This window comes from Pristiophorus japonicus, chromosome 2 (genome assembly GCF_044704955.1).
Source record: "Pristiophorus japonicus isolate sPriJap1 chromosome 2, sPriJap1.hap1, whole genome shotgun sequence".
NCBI lineage: Eukaryota > Metazoa > Chordata > Chondrichthyes > Pristiophoridae > Pristiophorus > Pristiophorus japonicus.
In genome coordinates this window covers 211,650,576-211,665,807 of record NC_091978.1, presented here as the reverse complement: position 1 = coordinate 211,665,807, position 15,232 = coordinate 211,650,576, and the positions used below count along the sequence as shown (strand labels likewise).

General features: G+C 42.2%; 1 protein-coding gene across 1 annotated transcript in view; it reads right to left on the bottom strand.

Annotated features, from left to right (window-relative positions):
* Positions 1-956: 956 nt before the first annotated feature.
* prom1a (prominin 1a) overlaps positions 957-15,232 on the bottom strand; it is a 207,660-nt gene continuing 193,384 nt past the window's right edge. The window contains exon 28 of the mRNA XM_070861197.1: positions 957-2,064. The gene's annotated coding sequence lies outside the window, so the exon portion shown is untranslated. The remainder of the gene's footprint in view (positions 2,065-15,232) is intronic.

Below are 15,232 nucleotides of genomic sequence, written 5' to 3'. Positions count from 1 at the left end.
TCCAGCCCCTTTGCAATAAAGGCCAAGATACCATTGACCTTCCTGATCACTTGCTCTACCTGCATACTATCCTTTTGTGTTTCATGCACAAGTACCCCCAGGTCCCGCTGTACTGCGGCACTTTGCAATTTTTCTCTTTTTAAATAATAACTTGCTCTTTGATTCTTTCTGTCAAAGTGCATGACCTCACACTTTCCAACATTATACTCCATCTGCCAAATTTTTGCCCACTCACTTAGCCTATGTCCTTTTGCAGATTTTGTTTGTCCTTCTCACACATTGCTTTTCCTCCCATCTTTGTATCATCAGCAAACTTGGCTACGTTACACTCAGTCCCTTCTTCCAAGTCGTTAATATTGATTGTAAATAGTTGGGGTCCCAGCACTGATCCCTGCGGCACCCCACTAGTTACTGGTTGCCAACTAGAGAATTAACCATTTATTCCGACTCTGTTTTCTGTTAGTTAGCCAATCCTCTATCCATGCTAATATATTACCCCCAACCCCATGAACTTTTATCTTGTGCAGTAACCTTTTATGTGGCACCTTGTCAAATGCCTTCTGGAAGTCCAAATACACCACATCCACTGGTTCCCCTTTACCCAGCCTGTTCGTTACATCCTCAAAGAACTCCAGCAAATTTGTCAAACATGACTTCCCCTTCATAAATCCATGCTGACTCTGCCTGACCAAATTTTGCTTTTCCAAATGTCCTACTACTGCTTCTTTAATAATGGACTCCAACATTTTCCCAACCGCAGATGTTAGGCTAACTGGTCTATAGTTTCCTGCTTTTTGTCTGCCTCCTTTTTTACATGAAGTACTAATGTAGGCTGACAAATGGTATCCATAATGGCACATCAAAATGTTATCTGCAGGTTCTTTTGCAGGAAGTACAGCTAACAAAATATCTAGTATCCAAGACATTTTATTGAATATTCAAAATAGAAAGATCCCATAAATCTACAACTATGAACATTATATACAAATTCAATTCCAAAAAAATTGTTAAAGCAAACAGTATTTGCACATTCTACCCAACAACGAGAGCACCTGAATTACACAATGCCAGAGAAAAACGCGTGTTTAAATGCTTTGAATATTGTCCACCTTAAATATAAATTGGTGTACGTGATCATTAGGTTATGGCAGTAGTACGGTAATTTCAATGGTCTACCCAATTTCATCAAAATACTCTACATAAGTGGCATAAGCATCTTCAAATAAATGGGTAAAGGTAATGTCTAATTTAGAAAAGTATTCTGATTTTCTCGTATAATTGCTCATTACAAATTACTTCTTAAAAACCCGCATCGCATTTAAAAAGAAAAGATTGGTAAACTGTGATAAACTATTTCTCCCCAAAATATCTCTTCATTAGTTTGAACAGCTACCCAGACAACATAGCAGCACAAATCCAACAACTGTAATAGGCATTCCATTATTAACAGTCTATTAAACATTTCTAAATTAAAGTAACTTTCCTAACATACAAAATATTTAATCTGATCGGCACAATTTAAAAATACAAAACAATCTACATTAAAAATTACAAAAAAATGATTCCTGCAACAGCTTTATAATACACAAATATATCCAAAATCAACAGGTTATGAAAACTGTTTATAGAGTTTAAATTATTCATAAAACAAAAATGTAACAAAATGTTTAGTGTAATGAAAGTGCTAAGACAACAGTGTAAGGAAAAAAAAACACCTTATGATTTTACATAGTGAAACACCACACTGCAATGTTGGAAAGTGGGCTGGAGAAACTGCTTGAAATTTTTAAAAAAAATCACAAATGCAACATTTTGTGATTGTCTTTCAACTAACAGGCCTGGATCTGTAAGTGTTAATCGTGTTGATAACATTTGATCACAGAATTCAAGTTAAAAAAATATTCCCCAAGTGTTCAACTGTTTATTCCCAATAGATCTCAACACATAGGTTAATAAGGTGCATATTGACTAAAAGATGCGCTGGAGCAGATTCATCTAAGGCCTTCCGCACGGTACATAGATGTGGATTGACTGTTGGGCCCACTAGAACGCATGAAGGTCCTCCTGGTGGTAGAAAATAAAATGTAAGAGAGATATGAAATTTGTAGAATATACACAGGTCATGAACAAAATATAAATATATGCTTCCCCAATCTCGGATTAATTTATTACAGATTTGAGGGCTGTACTTTGTTGAAAAGCTGCAGTTTACTGCACTAAGACAGTGAAATCCTTACCTACATTAACTTATTTCACACAAGTTACAAATTAAACTTACTCAAATTATTTATAAATTCAGAGGGGGTAGCTAACTGTCAAGTATTTTGATGAAAGCTTTGTAGACAAGCTAATCTAATATACAAAACATATGCACAAACAATTGAATTTAACAAACTTCAACTTCAAATTGATCATTTCAAAAATGAAGAGACAAAGTAGTTTTCATCTTTCTGTAGACTTATTTCACTTCAGTAAAATAGAAGGTAGATTTTGAAGACCAGTGAAATTATTTGAATTGAAACTTATTGACCGGTGTGAATTGGAAGCAGTGAAGGATCCCTGCACTGGAACAGGTAGGCCCAAGACACACCTGATTTGGGCATCAGGCTTTATTTACACAAGACCAACAAGCAGGAGACGTTTTCTGAGCTCGGTGAAGAGAATTTCAATTTTGGGCTGATGCGTCGCCCGTGGGGGCTCTTGAATAGGTCCTGGAAGGAAAGGGGGCGAGGGGAGAGGGAGCGATGGGGGAGAGCAATCGGGAGAGGAGGTGAGGCAATTAGGTAGGAAAGGCCAAGTGGGGTTGGCAACTGTCTTCAGCACTTTGGTGGGCCTAGCAGAGGTTCTCGTGCACCTCCCAGCTCCACTTCCAGTTGAGTTTTTTTTTAAACTTACCTTTTTGGTGGTGGTTAGACCTCATGCAGACCACACTTTCCTGAATGCAGGCCAACTTTGCGAAGCAGGCCTCATACTGGCATTAGGCCCCCCTCCGCCGTCCCATTTGCTTATGCAAAGGGCAGAATGACCTGGACACCTCTTTTCCTGCCTTTACCAATATGGCAGGTGTCACACTTCTGGTGCGTAATGAGCGCGCACAGATCTTGTCCGCAATATTGGATGCTTAGGTGCCATTTTGCGCCCGATAAATGGGTATGGTGCTATCGAATTTCTTGGCCATTAACTCTCAAGTGACAAAATGAGAATAACTTGCGTCTAAAGCAGGATATAAAATAATATCCACTATTCCTCATAATTTATTTCAATGAGCTTTATTCAAGATACATAAAGTAGTTTGCTATATTGCTCTCTGGTCTAGAAGAGGAGGCGGCAGAGTTAATAAGTTGACTGCTGTGTGATGTAACTTTAGAATTTTTGAACCCTTTCGTCAAACAAATCTTCAACGGAAAAATTGCACTAGCAATTAAAATGTGACACCATCATTCCTATGAAAAATTAAAGTTATTTTATGGAAAAGGTATGCGTTAGAATTTAAATAAAGTAATTTCAAAAGATTGCAATTCTCTTTAAATTCTTATTCACATCCTAATAAATACTAATTTTCACAACTTGTCGTGAAAGCTGAATTCTACACATCATAAGCCAAAAAAAGTAATCCAGGATCACAGAATGATGACAGTATCAAGGGCCCAAGTTTCCACATGATTTGCGCCTGATTTTTTAGGAGCAACTGGTGGAGAACGGACTATCTTAGAAATCGCAATTCTCCACATTTTTTTTTCTGCAGTTCTAGTCAGGTAGAACAGTTCCACTTTGGAACAGAATTTTTTCTTCAAAAGGGGGCGTGTCTGGCCACTGACGCCTGATTTCAAAGTTTCCACAGTGAAAACGTACTCCAAACTAACTTAGAATGGAGCAAGTGAAGATTGTTGTAGAACTGAAAAAACCTGTTCTACACATTAAAAAATCAGGCGCAGGTTACAAATTAGACGTCCAGAACGAGGTGGGGGGGGGGGGGGGGGGGGGGAGGGGGGGAAGTGAAGTCATTAAATTTTACAATAAATCCTTATTTATACTTCTACAAATATTATACAAATAAATCCAACCTGAATAAACATTTATTAGCAAAGAAAAGATTAAATAAACCATCTTCCTACCTGTGTGAAAGTGCTTCAGGCAGGCCTTTCGGGACCGAAGGCTGAACGGGGCGACCCGAGACTTCGGGCAGGGCCCGTCCCCAGCACCAGATTTACAGGTAGGTGGCATTGGGTCGGGTCAGGTCGGGGAGGTTCGGGGGGAGGGAGAGAGAGAGAGAGAGAGAGAGAGAGAGAGAGAGAGAGAGAGAGAGAGAGAGAGAGAGAGAGAGAGAGAGGGAGAGAGAGAGAGAGAGAGAGAGAGAGAGAGAGAGAGAGAGGGGAGAGAGAGAGAGAGAGAGAGGGGGAGAGGGAGGAGAGAGAGGGGGGGGGAGGGAGAGAGAGGTCGGGGGAGGGAGGGGGAGGTCAGGTCGGGGAGGGGGAGGTCAGGTCGGATCCAGTCCGGGGGCGGGAGTCGGGGGGGGTCGGGGGGGGGGCGGAGCGGGAGCGGGAGTGGGAGTCGGGTCCAGTGGGGGAAGGGGAGGAGGTCGGGGCGGGGGAGCGGGAGCAGGAGCAAGGGTCGGGTCGGGTCCAGTCGGGGGGGGGGGGGGGGGGGCAGAGCGGGAGTAGGGTCCAGTCCGGAGGCGGGGGGAGGGGGGGAGCGCGTGTGTCGGGTCTGGTCCGGGGGGTGGGGGGGGAAAGCAGGAGCTGGCTGTGGGAGGAGCCTTATTCACAGAGCCCCAGTGAGGTCATTCGGCCAGGGCTAGGGGCTGCGTGCTTCAGGCCCCTCCCACACAGTTTCGGGCGCCTGGAGCTACTGCACTTGCGTGCCCACTGTAGCGCGCATGTGCAGAGGTCCCGGCACTGTTTTCAGCGCAGGGACCTGGCTCTGCCCCCCCACAGCTCGTGCTGCGCTGCGCCGAGGGCCAGAGGACCTGCAGGGAGATGGAGAATACGGAGGATTTTTTTTGCGCACTTTGTGGCGTGAAAAACGGGCGTCCAGGTCGGGACTGTGCCGTTCTAGGCGCGTGTGGAAACTTGGGCCCCAAATGTTGCATCAGACATAGTTGAACAAATATGGGGTACGTGAAAACATGAAGCCATTTTTTGTCACAGATCGTGTATAATTCTGCAAATCAGTTAATGTTCTGAAGAAAATTCTAGAGTTTCTCCTTGCAACTCCCCCAGTGCAAAACCAGTAAATCTCCCAAAACTTCTAATCTTATCTTATTCTTTGCCCATTAACATCTACGTACCAGCAGCTCAGGAACAGTGTGTTCCGGAAATGAATCGGTCGCCTTTATCTACGTACTACAATTATCCGTTGAAACTTGGCCGGCTATTTCTTTGGTTTCCATAAATAAAAATTCTTCCGATTTACTGTTTGCTGTACAATTGCTGCACTGCTGCATGACCAATATCTAATGCGCTGTAAAACAGCTGAGCATTCTAATGAGTCCTGCAACTTATATGCATTTATTTATACTTTAAAGTCTGTGGTTTACTGATTAACAAAACAAAAATAGAATGAGTATGTTTGATAGAATGCAAAACCTGTCTTGAGTGGAATTTTCATTAACTGCATCTTTATGTGAAGAGTTATGAAAATTGTAAAGTCCTGTCCCCTCAGTACAGATTCACACGAGGCATGTAGTGAAGTCAAGGTCACTCTGGACCTGCACCTTTATTTCACAGCTCTGGAATGCTGCACTTGCCTGAGACCTGTCCTTATATACCTGTCTCTTGCAAGTGCACCCCTGGTGGTAAGGTATGCTGGTGATTACAGGTCATATCTTATTACAGTCATGTATAGCATGTTAGGATACAGTAAAATATAATAATGTAAGATACATGACAAAAATTAAGTTCCATTTTCAGTGTGCAGGAAGCTACAGTGGCTATTAGCATCATTGAAATAGTTTAGAGACATATTTAATGAGAAAGCAAGCCACTGAACAGGACAAAGTCAGTCTGAAAGGACTGATCTGATATTTGAAATACTACAATTCTATTACTGCTGATCTGCTAAATGAAAGTTTGGTTTAATGGCAAAATAACCATGGGAACATACCATAGTTGAAACTCTTTTGGATGGCTTTTAAAGAGATTTACAAGTTAATTTTATTAGTATTGGACAGTTACTGTATCCTTGTACTAAAGGCAAGAGCATAAAATTTAATTTGTTGAGGAGGTAACCAGGAGGGTCGATGAGGGTAGTGCGTACGATGTAGTGTATATGGACTTTAGCAAAGCTTTTGATAAGGTCCCATATGGTAGACTGGTCATGAAGATTAAAGCCCATGGGATCCAGGGCAAAGTGGCAAGTTGGATCCAAAATTGGCTTAGAGGTAGGAAGCAAAGGCTAATGTTTTTGTGACTAGGTCCCTTGCTTTTTGAGGTATACATCAATGATCTAGATTTGAATATAGGGGGCATGATTAAGAAGTTTGCAGATGACACTAAAATTGGCTGTGTGGTTGACAATAAAGAGGAAAGTCATGGTGTGTAGGAGGATATCAATCTACTGGTCAGGTGGGCAGAGCAGTGGCAAATGGAATTTAATTTGGAGAAGTGTGAGGTAATGCACTTGGGGAGGGCTAATAAGGAAAAGGTATACACATTAAACTGTAGGCCATTTAGAAGTGTAGATGAACAAAAGGACCTTGGAGTGCTTGTCCACAGATCCCTGAAAGTAGCAGGCCAGGTAGATAAGGTGGTTAAGAAGGCATACGGATGGTTGCCTTTATTGGCCAAAGCATAGAATATAAGAGCAGGGAGGGGTTATGCTTAAATTGTATAATACACTGGTTAGGCCACAGCTGGAGTACTGCGTGCAGTTCTGGTCGCCGTATTATAGGAAGGACATGATTGCACTAGAGAGGGTGTAGAGGAGATTTACCAGGATGCTGCCTGGAATGGAGAATCTTAGCTACGAGGACAAATTGGATAGGCTGGATTTGTTCTCATTGGAACAGAGGAGGCTGAGAGGAGACCTCATTGAGGTGTACACAAATTTGAGGGGCCTGAATATAGTGGATAGCAAGGGCCTATTTCCCTTGGTGGTGGGGTCAATTATGAGGGTGCATAGTTTTAAGATGGTTGATGGAAGGTTCAGAGGTGATTTGAGGAGCGACTACTTCACGGTTGTGGGGGTCTGGAACTCACTGCCTGGAAGGGTGGTGGATGCAGAAACCCTCAGCACATTTAAAAGGTGCTTGGATGGGCACTTGAAGTGTCGTAACCTGCAGGGTTACGGACCTAGAGCTGGTAAGTGGAATTAGACTGGATAACCTCTTGTTGGCTGGCGCAGATATGATGGTAAGTACTGTAGGGAATCGAATACGGCCAGAGTGACCTCCTGGACTAGTTTCGATCGCCTGAATGGGTCAGAGAAAATTTACCATATTTTTTTTCCCTAATTGGCCTGGGTTTTAATATGTTTTTCGCCTCTCCCAGGAGATCACATGGCTCCGGTTGGGGTGAAGTGTAGAATGCAAGGGGTGTCGCAGTTGTGTGGGGCGGACTGGTTGAGCTTGGTGCTCTTTACCTTTCCGCCATTGTTCATAGATTTATATGTAACCTTCAAGGCTGCTGGCCAAGGGCCGTGCGGCTCTTTGTCAGCCGGCACGGACACGATGGGCCAAAATGGCCTCCTTCAGTGCTGTAGATTTCTATGTTTCTATGTTTCTAAAAACATGGAACAGGAAAAATGCTGTTTGATTCATCAAGCCACTCTTTCCACAGACAATGTACAATTCACCCTTCAGGAATCCTACCTTTCTACTTGATGGTCTGAAATAGTTCCTTACTCAAAAGGTGATCAAATGAAGCTACAGATAATAAACCCATTCCCAGATCTCCACTCTTCATTCCTGATTGCTGCCCAGCTCTCAGGAAACAGAACTTCATCCAACCTGATCGCACAGAAATCATGCTCTGTAGTGTGTGACCATCTCACTTCAAATGTATGCGCTCAAGACTTCTATCTCCTTCCCAATTATTTAACAGCTAATTTTGTAAGAAATCCATTACCATATCAGCTATTATTGATGAGTGTGTTTCACATATCAACACAGATGAGGAAATATAAACATTCTTCCAATCTCTAATCTTGCTCGAGATCTGTTGAGCTTGCTCTCTAATTTACATTTACTGTGCTATCTGCCTTTTAAGGGTCTTTCCTGGAATGAAAATAAGTTCAGTTCCACAGAATCGCTTTATAGCTCAACAGTCAAAGTCCTGAAATTACTTTCAACACATTAATGTGAAACCCCGGATACAATGCATAAACGTCAAAGTTACAATGGCCTATTGGGAGAAGCCCGGAGAAAATTCCCAGAGAACATTCCAAATATTTCCAGAAAAGAAATCTCACAGCTGATCACTAGGTCTGTATGCAGCATAAACATCGACTGTACAGGAAGCAACAGTGTACTATGTAGTCGGCAATCAGTGATCTCTATATGGTTAGAATAATGTTGCAAGTTACAGTCAAATGCTCAAGATGTGTTCTAGTTTTTGATGAACATGGTTGGCGACACCCAAATCCTACATTTTCTTTCCTAAAATATTTTATTGTACATTTATCAACAGTGTCTCCAAAAGTACTTCATTGGCTATAAAGCGCTTTGAGACTTCCAATGGTCGTGAAAGGCGCTATATAAATGTAAATCATTCTTTCTTTCTTTACATTTATCCACATTAAATCCAGCTATTATTTAACCATCTGCTTAACAGCTCCAAATCTTTTTGAAAGAAGTCTATCTCCCTTATTTTTGACACATAGTCAAATATTTATCAATGATTTTTATATTACAACACATATTCTTCAAGTCACAATGAATATTGTGATGAGCAGGATGCTCCTACCACACACTATTAGCCAATTCCCCACATACAGAACTTCATCACCACTATCAATTTGCAATTGCCTAACTAGTTAACTAAATTCATATTAATTCCACAAGCCTTAGGCTTCTTTAGAAATCTTGAGAGCTTTCTAAAAATGCAAGCAAATAAAACCTGCTTGATAACTTTTATCCACTAATATAGTCACTACATCAAAAATTTCCAGCAAGCATGTGAAACATAAGCCTGGAAATTGCGGTCGGAAGCTTACCGCCCGCGAATGCCTCTGAACTGAAAAAAAACTACATACTTGCATTGTATCTCTGGAGCTTCAGACTGTTCAGGTCCTGGGCCTGCAGCCGTACGGTTGTGTAAAGGCCCACAAACCCCAGCGGTGCATGCAGTTCTCAAGCATCCCTGGGATCATGTGAGTCAGGCCAAACAATGCCAAAGGGGTATTACTATGATGCTTATGGATATTCCATTTAAGTATGGAATCCCCACAAGAATAGAAATCACCCAATTAAAAAAAAATTCCACACTATTTAAAATAAATGATCAGAGGTTCAAAATTAATGAAAATATCCTTTAAACAAACATTTAAAATAAAAATGTAACTTCTTGAAAAATAAATTTAAACATGTTGAAATGGGACAAAATTTAAAACTAATTTTAAATGCAAGTGAATGTTTAAATCATTTCAAAATATTTTGACATTTATTTTAACCCTTATGCTGGTAAAAGAAGGCCTTATGCTGCTTTTACCAGGCGTAAGGGTTTCGTGGGTATTCACTGGGCAGCAAGTTGGGCAAATAACCCAACTCCGCCAGCGAAAGTGAACTTACAGCGGATGAGGTGGATATGTCCAAGCAAACACTTGACAGATCGCAAGTTCCAGTTTCTCGTGCATGCACATCGCATGAGGAAACCCAGAACTTGCAGGGCCAGTCACAGCACTTATGATGGCATACGCTGTGCGTATGCCGTCGTAAATTCCGGGCCATAATCTTTTGCTTCCAGGCCCACGATGACTACTTTTTATATCCTCTATGCTCTTTGGATGAGAATCGATACCATCAAAGTATACAATTGAAAATCTAATTTCATGCATGAGATCCTCATTACATGTTGCTTTCCACGAAATCTCAACGCTGAGTTAATAACATTTGAAAAGTGTTAAAACCAGAAACTATGATAAGCTCTGTGCATCATCAAAATGTACACAAACATGGATTTTTAAATGCATGACATTAAAGCTTCATGTTTTAATATTGTTCAAATGCCATAATTCACTATTTTGAGGTCAATCAACTGAAAGTAGCAGGTTGCAAGTTGCTGTTTATAGAATTAGCACCATACTAAAACAAAACCAGTCAGAGAGATTTTAAAGATTCCTTTTGTGATAGTCTTGAATATAAGCTAGTTGTTCCAACTAGTTTTGGTTTCTCCCTTTCTAACTCACTATGGTAATTTATGTTAATAAACTTTCAGAATGGGCGTGCAATTGGCAAATGAACTTCAATATAGATAAAGTGTGAGGTAAAACATTTTTGAAGGAAGAATAAGGAGGCCACAAATTCCTTGGAAAGTAAGTGTTTAAATGGGGTAGAGGAACAGAGGGATCTGGGGGTACAGATACACAGATCACTAAAAGTAGGCGACATAGGTTAATAAGGCCTTAAAAAAGTGAAAAAAAAGCACTGAAGTTTATTTCTAGAGGGATAGAACTGAAAAGCAGAGAAGTTCTGTTAAACTTGTCTAGAGCCTTGGTTAGACCACACTTAGAGTACTGTGAACAATTCTGGTCTCCATATTATAAAAAGGTTATAAAGGAGGAGAGAAGGTGTAAAAGGATTTACTAGAATATCAGAACCTATCAGGGAAGATTGAACAGGATGGGGCTCTTTTCTCTCGAAAACAGAAGACTGAGGGGTAACCTGATAAGAGGTCTTCAAGATTATGAAAGTGTTTGATAGGAAAGAAGATGTTTCCATTTGCAGCGAGTCTACAACTAGAGTCCATAAATAGGGAATTCAGGAGAAACTTCTTTACCCAGAGAGTGGTTAGAATGTGGAACTCACTACCATAAGGAGTAATTGAGGCAAATAGCATAGATGCCTTCAAGGGGAAGCTAAATAAGCACATGAGGGAGAACAGAAGGATATGTTGATGGGGTTAGATGGAGGAGTGTGAGGAGGCTCATGTGGAACATAAACATCAGAATGGTCCTGTGGGGCCGAATGGCCTGTTTATGTGCTGTAACTACTTTTCAATTTTCATAGGACCCTTGCTAAAATGTCATCTCAAGCCTTTACCTGAACAAACCTAGTCTTACTCTTGTTTGACAGACTGCAGAGAACTTGTCCTAACAGAACATTAAAACAATAATCTCAAAGTGAAAGACACTTAAAACTTGGGGAAAAATATTTCCACCATCTCAAGAGGAAAATCTTGAATCCTGGTGAAGATGGCACATGTTAGAAGAGTTTACTTTGTGTCGACTGTGATGGGAATTAGACAAAGCTGATTTTTATTTCAAGACTAGAACTCAGCTCTCTGCACACGATTGAACAAATCTGGGGCAGAATATAACATTAAAAAAAAAATCATGGTCAGAGGCTTAGAAAGTTATCAAGCCCTTCTGAGCTAGGGAATTGTGCAACTGAGGGTGTGAGGAAAGATGAGATTATAAGGGTCATAGGTTTTGGCTTTTAATAGTTAAAAAATCTTCAATTCAGTTGATGCAGAGAGGTATTTGGTCAATGCAGGATTGTTGTGGAGTAGACCATTACCAGTAGGGTGGTGACAATTTCCTAAAGGTGGAAAACTGTAAACACCACCATGGAATTTTGAAAACAAAAGCACTGAAATTATGCAAATATTTGGACCAAAAAAAAGACTGAAACAAAATGGAATATATTTAATTCAGAGAACTTCAGTCGAGGAGGCGGGAGCTCGGAGCAGCGCGAGTCCGGGGTCATCAAGAGGCCTATAAAGGCCAGCGGGAGTCGGGCAGTTCGAGGAGGCGGGAGCTCGGAGCAGCACGAGTCCGGGGTCGGCAAGAGGCCTATAAAGGCCAGCGGGAGTCGGGCAATTCGAGCAGTCAGTCGAGGAGGTGGGAGCTCAGAGCAGCACGAGTCCGGGATCGGCGAGAGGCCTATAAAGGCCAGCGGGAGTCAGGCAGTTTGAGCAGTCGGTCGAGGAGGCGGGAGCTCGGAGCAGCGCGAGTCTGGGGTCGGCGAGAGGCGTATCGGTGCAGCTGCAGTGGGGACAGAAGGCAAAAAAGTAAAAGAAATCGAAAGGTGACGTCACAGCCAAGCGGGTAAGTGATTGGCTGGTGATTGGTGAGTAGTTTTTTTTTTCTTTTCTATTTCAGTAAGTAACATTTAGCATTGTTGTTGCCAAATTAAGTTAATCTAGGGGTTAAGTCATGGCAGGACAGCTTGGACACGTGTTATGCTCCTCCTATACTATGTAGGAAATCAGGGACGCTTCCGGTGTCCCTGACGACTACGTGTATGGGAAGTGTGTCCGCCTCCAGCTCCTGACGGACCGCATTGCAGTACTGGAGCTGAGGGTGGATTCCACGATGCTGAGAATGACTTGAATAGTACGTTTAGCGAGTTGGTCTTATTGCAGGTAAAGGGTACACAGCCAGATAGGGAATGGAAGACCAACAGGAAGAGCAGTGCAAGGAAGGTAGTGCAGGGGTTCCCTGCGGTCATCCCCCTGCAAAACAGATACACCACTTTGGGTATTGTTGAGGGGGATGACTCATCAGGGGAGAGCAGCAGCAGCCAGGTTCATGGCACCGTGGGTGGCTCTGCTGCACAGGAGGGCAGGAAAAAGAGTGGGAGAGCAATAGTGATAGGGGATTCGATTGTAAGGGGAATAGATAGGCGTTTCTGTGGCCGCAACCGAGACTCCAGGATGGTATGTTGCCTCCCTGGTGCAAGGGTCAAGGATGTCTCGGAGCGGGTGCAGGACATTCTGAAAAGGGAGGTTGAACAGCCAGTTGTCGTGGTGCATATAGGTACCAACGTATAGGTAAAAAACGAGATGAGGTCCTACGAGACGAATTTAAGGAGCTAGGAGCTAAATTAAAAAGTAGGACCTCAAAAAAGTAGTAATCTCGGGATTGCTACTAGTGCCATGTGCTAGTCAGAGTAGGAATCGAAGGATAGCTCAGATGAATACGTGGCTTGAACAGTGGTGCAGCAGGGAGGGATTCAAATTCCTGGGACATTGGAACCGGTTCTGGGGGAGGTGGGACCAGTACAAACCGGACGGTCTGCACCTGGGCAGGACCGGAACCAATGTCCTAGGGGGAGTGTTTGCTAGTACTGTTGGGGAGGAGTTAAACTAATATGGCAGGGGGATGGGAACCAATGCAGGGAGACAGAGGGAAACAAAATGGAGACAGAAGCAAAAGACAGAAAGGAGATGAGTAAAAGTGGAGGGCAGAGAAACCCAAGGCAAAAAACAAAAAGGGCCACTGTACAGCAAAATTCTAAAGGGTCAAAGTGTAATAAAAAGGCAAGCCTGAAAGCTCTGTGCCTCAATGCGAGGAGTATTCAGAACCCAGGAGAGGGCTCTGAGCTAGTTAGAGTGGGTGAGAGCTCAGATGAACAGGACCCCAAGAAAGAATGCAAAAGGCAGGAGGCAACAGAGCAGAGTAGCACTGGGGTAAGGGTAAACCACAAGGTGATAGGAAGGGATAATATGCATGAATATTAGGGGGCTGCAGGAGCGGTCAAAACTAAAAATCATGGTTTAAAAACTAGTATTAAAGCACTCTACCTAAACGCACGCAGCATTCGAAATAAAGTAAATGAGTTGACGGCACAAATCATTACAAATGGGTATGATTTGGTGGCCATTACAGAAACGTGGTTGCAGGGTGGCCAAGACTGAGAATTAAACATACAGGGGTATCTGACAATTTGGAAGGATAGACAAGAAGGAAAAGGAGGAGGGGTAGCTCTGTTAATAAAGGATGATATCAGGGCAGTTGTGAGAGATGATATTGGCTCTAATGAACAAAATGTTGAATCATTGTGGGTGGAGTTTAAAGATAGTAAGGGGAAAAAGTCACTGGTGGGTGTAGTTCATCGGCCCCCAAATAATAACTTCACGGTGGGGCGGACAATAATCAAGGGAATAATGGAGGCATGTGAAAAAGGAACGGCAGTAATGATGGGGGATTTTAACCTACATATTGATTGGTCAAATCAAAACGCACGGGGTAGCCTGGAGGAGGAATTCATAGAATGCATACGGGATTGTTTCTTAGAACAGTATGTTACAGAACCTACAAGGGAGCAAGCTATCTTAGATCTGGTCCTGTGTAATGAGTCAGGAATAATAAACGATCTCCTCGTAAAAGATCCTCTCGGAATGAGTGATCACAGTATGGTTGAATTTGTAATACAGATTGAGGGTGAGGAAGTAGTGTCTCAAATGAGCGTACTATGCTTAAACAAAGGGGACTACAGTGGGATGAGGGCAGAGTTGGCTAAAGTAGACTGGGAACACACACTAAACAGTGGCACAATTGAGGAACAGTGGAGGACTTTTAAGGAGCTCTTTCATAGTGCTCAACAAAAATATATTCGTGAAAAAGAAGGGCGATAAGAGAAAGGATAACCAACCGTGGATAACCAAGGAAATAAAGGAGAGTATCAAATTAAAAACCAATGTGTATAAGGTGGCCAAGGTTAGTGGTAAACTAGAAGATTGGGAAAACTTTAAACGACAGCAAAGAATGACTAAGAAAGCAATAAAGAAAGGAAAGATAGATTACGAAAGTAAACTTGCACAAAACATAAAAACAGATAGTAAAAGCTTTTACCGATATATAAAACGGAAGAGAGTGACTAAAGTAAATGTTGGTCCCTTAGAAGAAGATGAGAAGGGGGATTTAATAATGGAAAATGTGGAAATGGCTGAGACTTTAAACAATTATTTTGCTTCGGTCTTCACAGTGGAAGACACAAAAACCATGCCAAAAATTGCTGGTCACGGGAATGTGGGAAGGGAGGACCTTGAGACAATCGCTATCACTAGGGGGGTAGTGCTGGTCAGGCTAATGGGACTCAAGTTAGACAAGTCCCCTGGTCCGGATGAAATGCATCCCAGAGTATTAAAAGATATGGCGGAAGTTATAGCAGATGCATTCGTTATAATCTACCAAAATTCTCTGGACTCTGGGGAGTTACCAGCGGATTGGAAAGCAGCTAATGTAACGCCTCTGTTTAAAAAAGGGGGCAGACAAAAGGCAGGTAACTATAGGCCGGTTAGTTTAACATCTGTAGTGGGGAAAATGCTTGAAGCTATCATTAAGAAAGAAACAG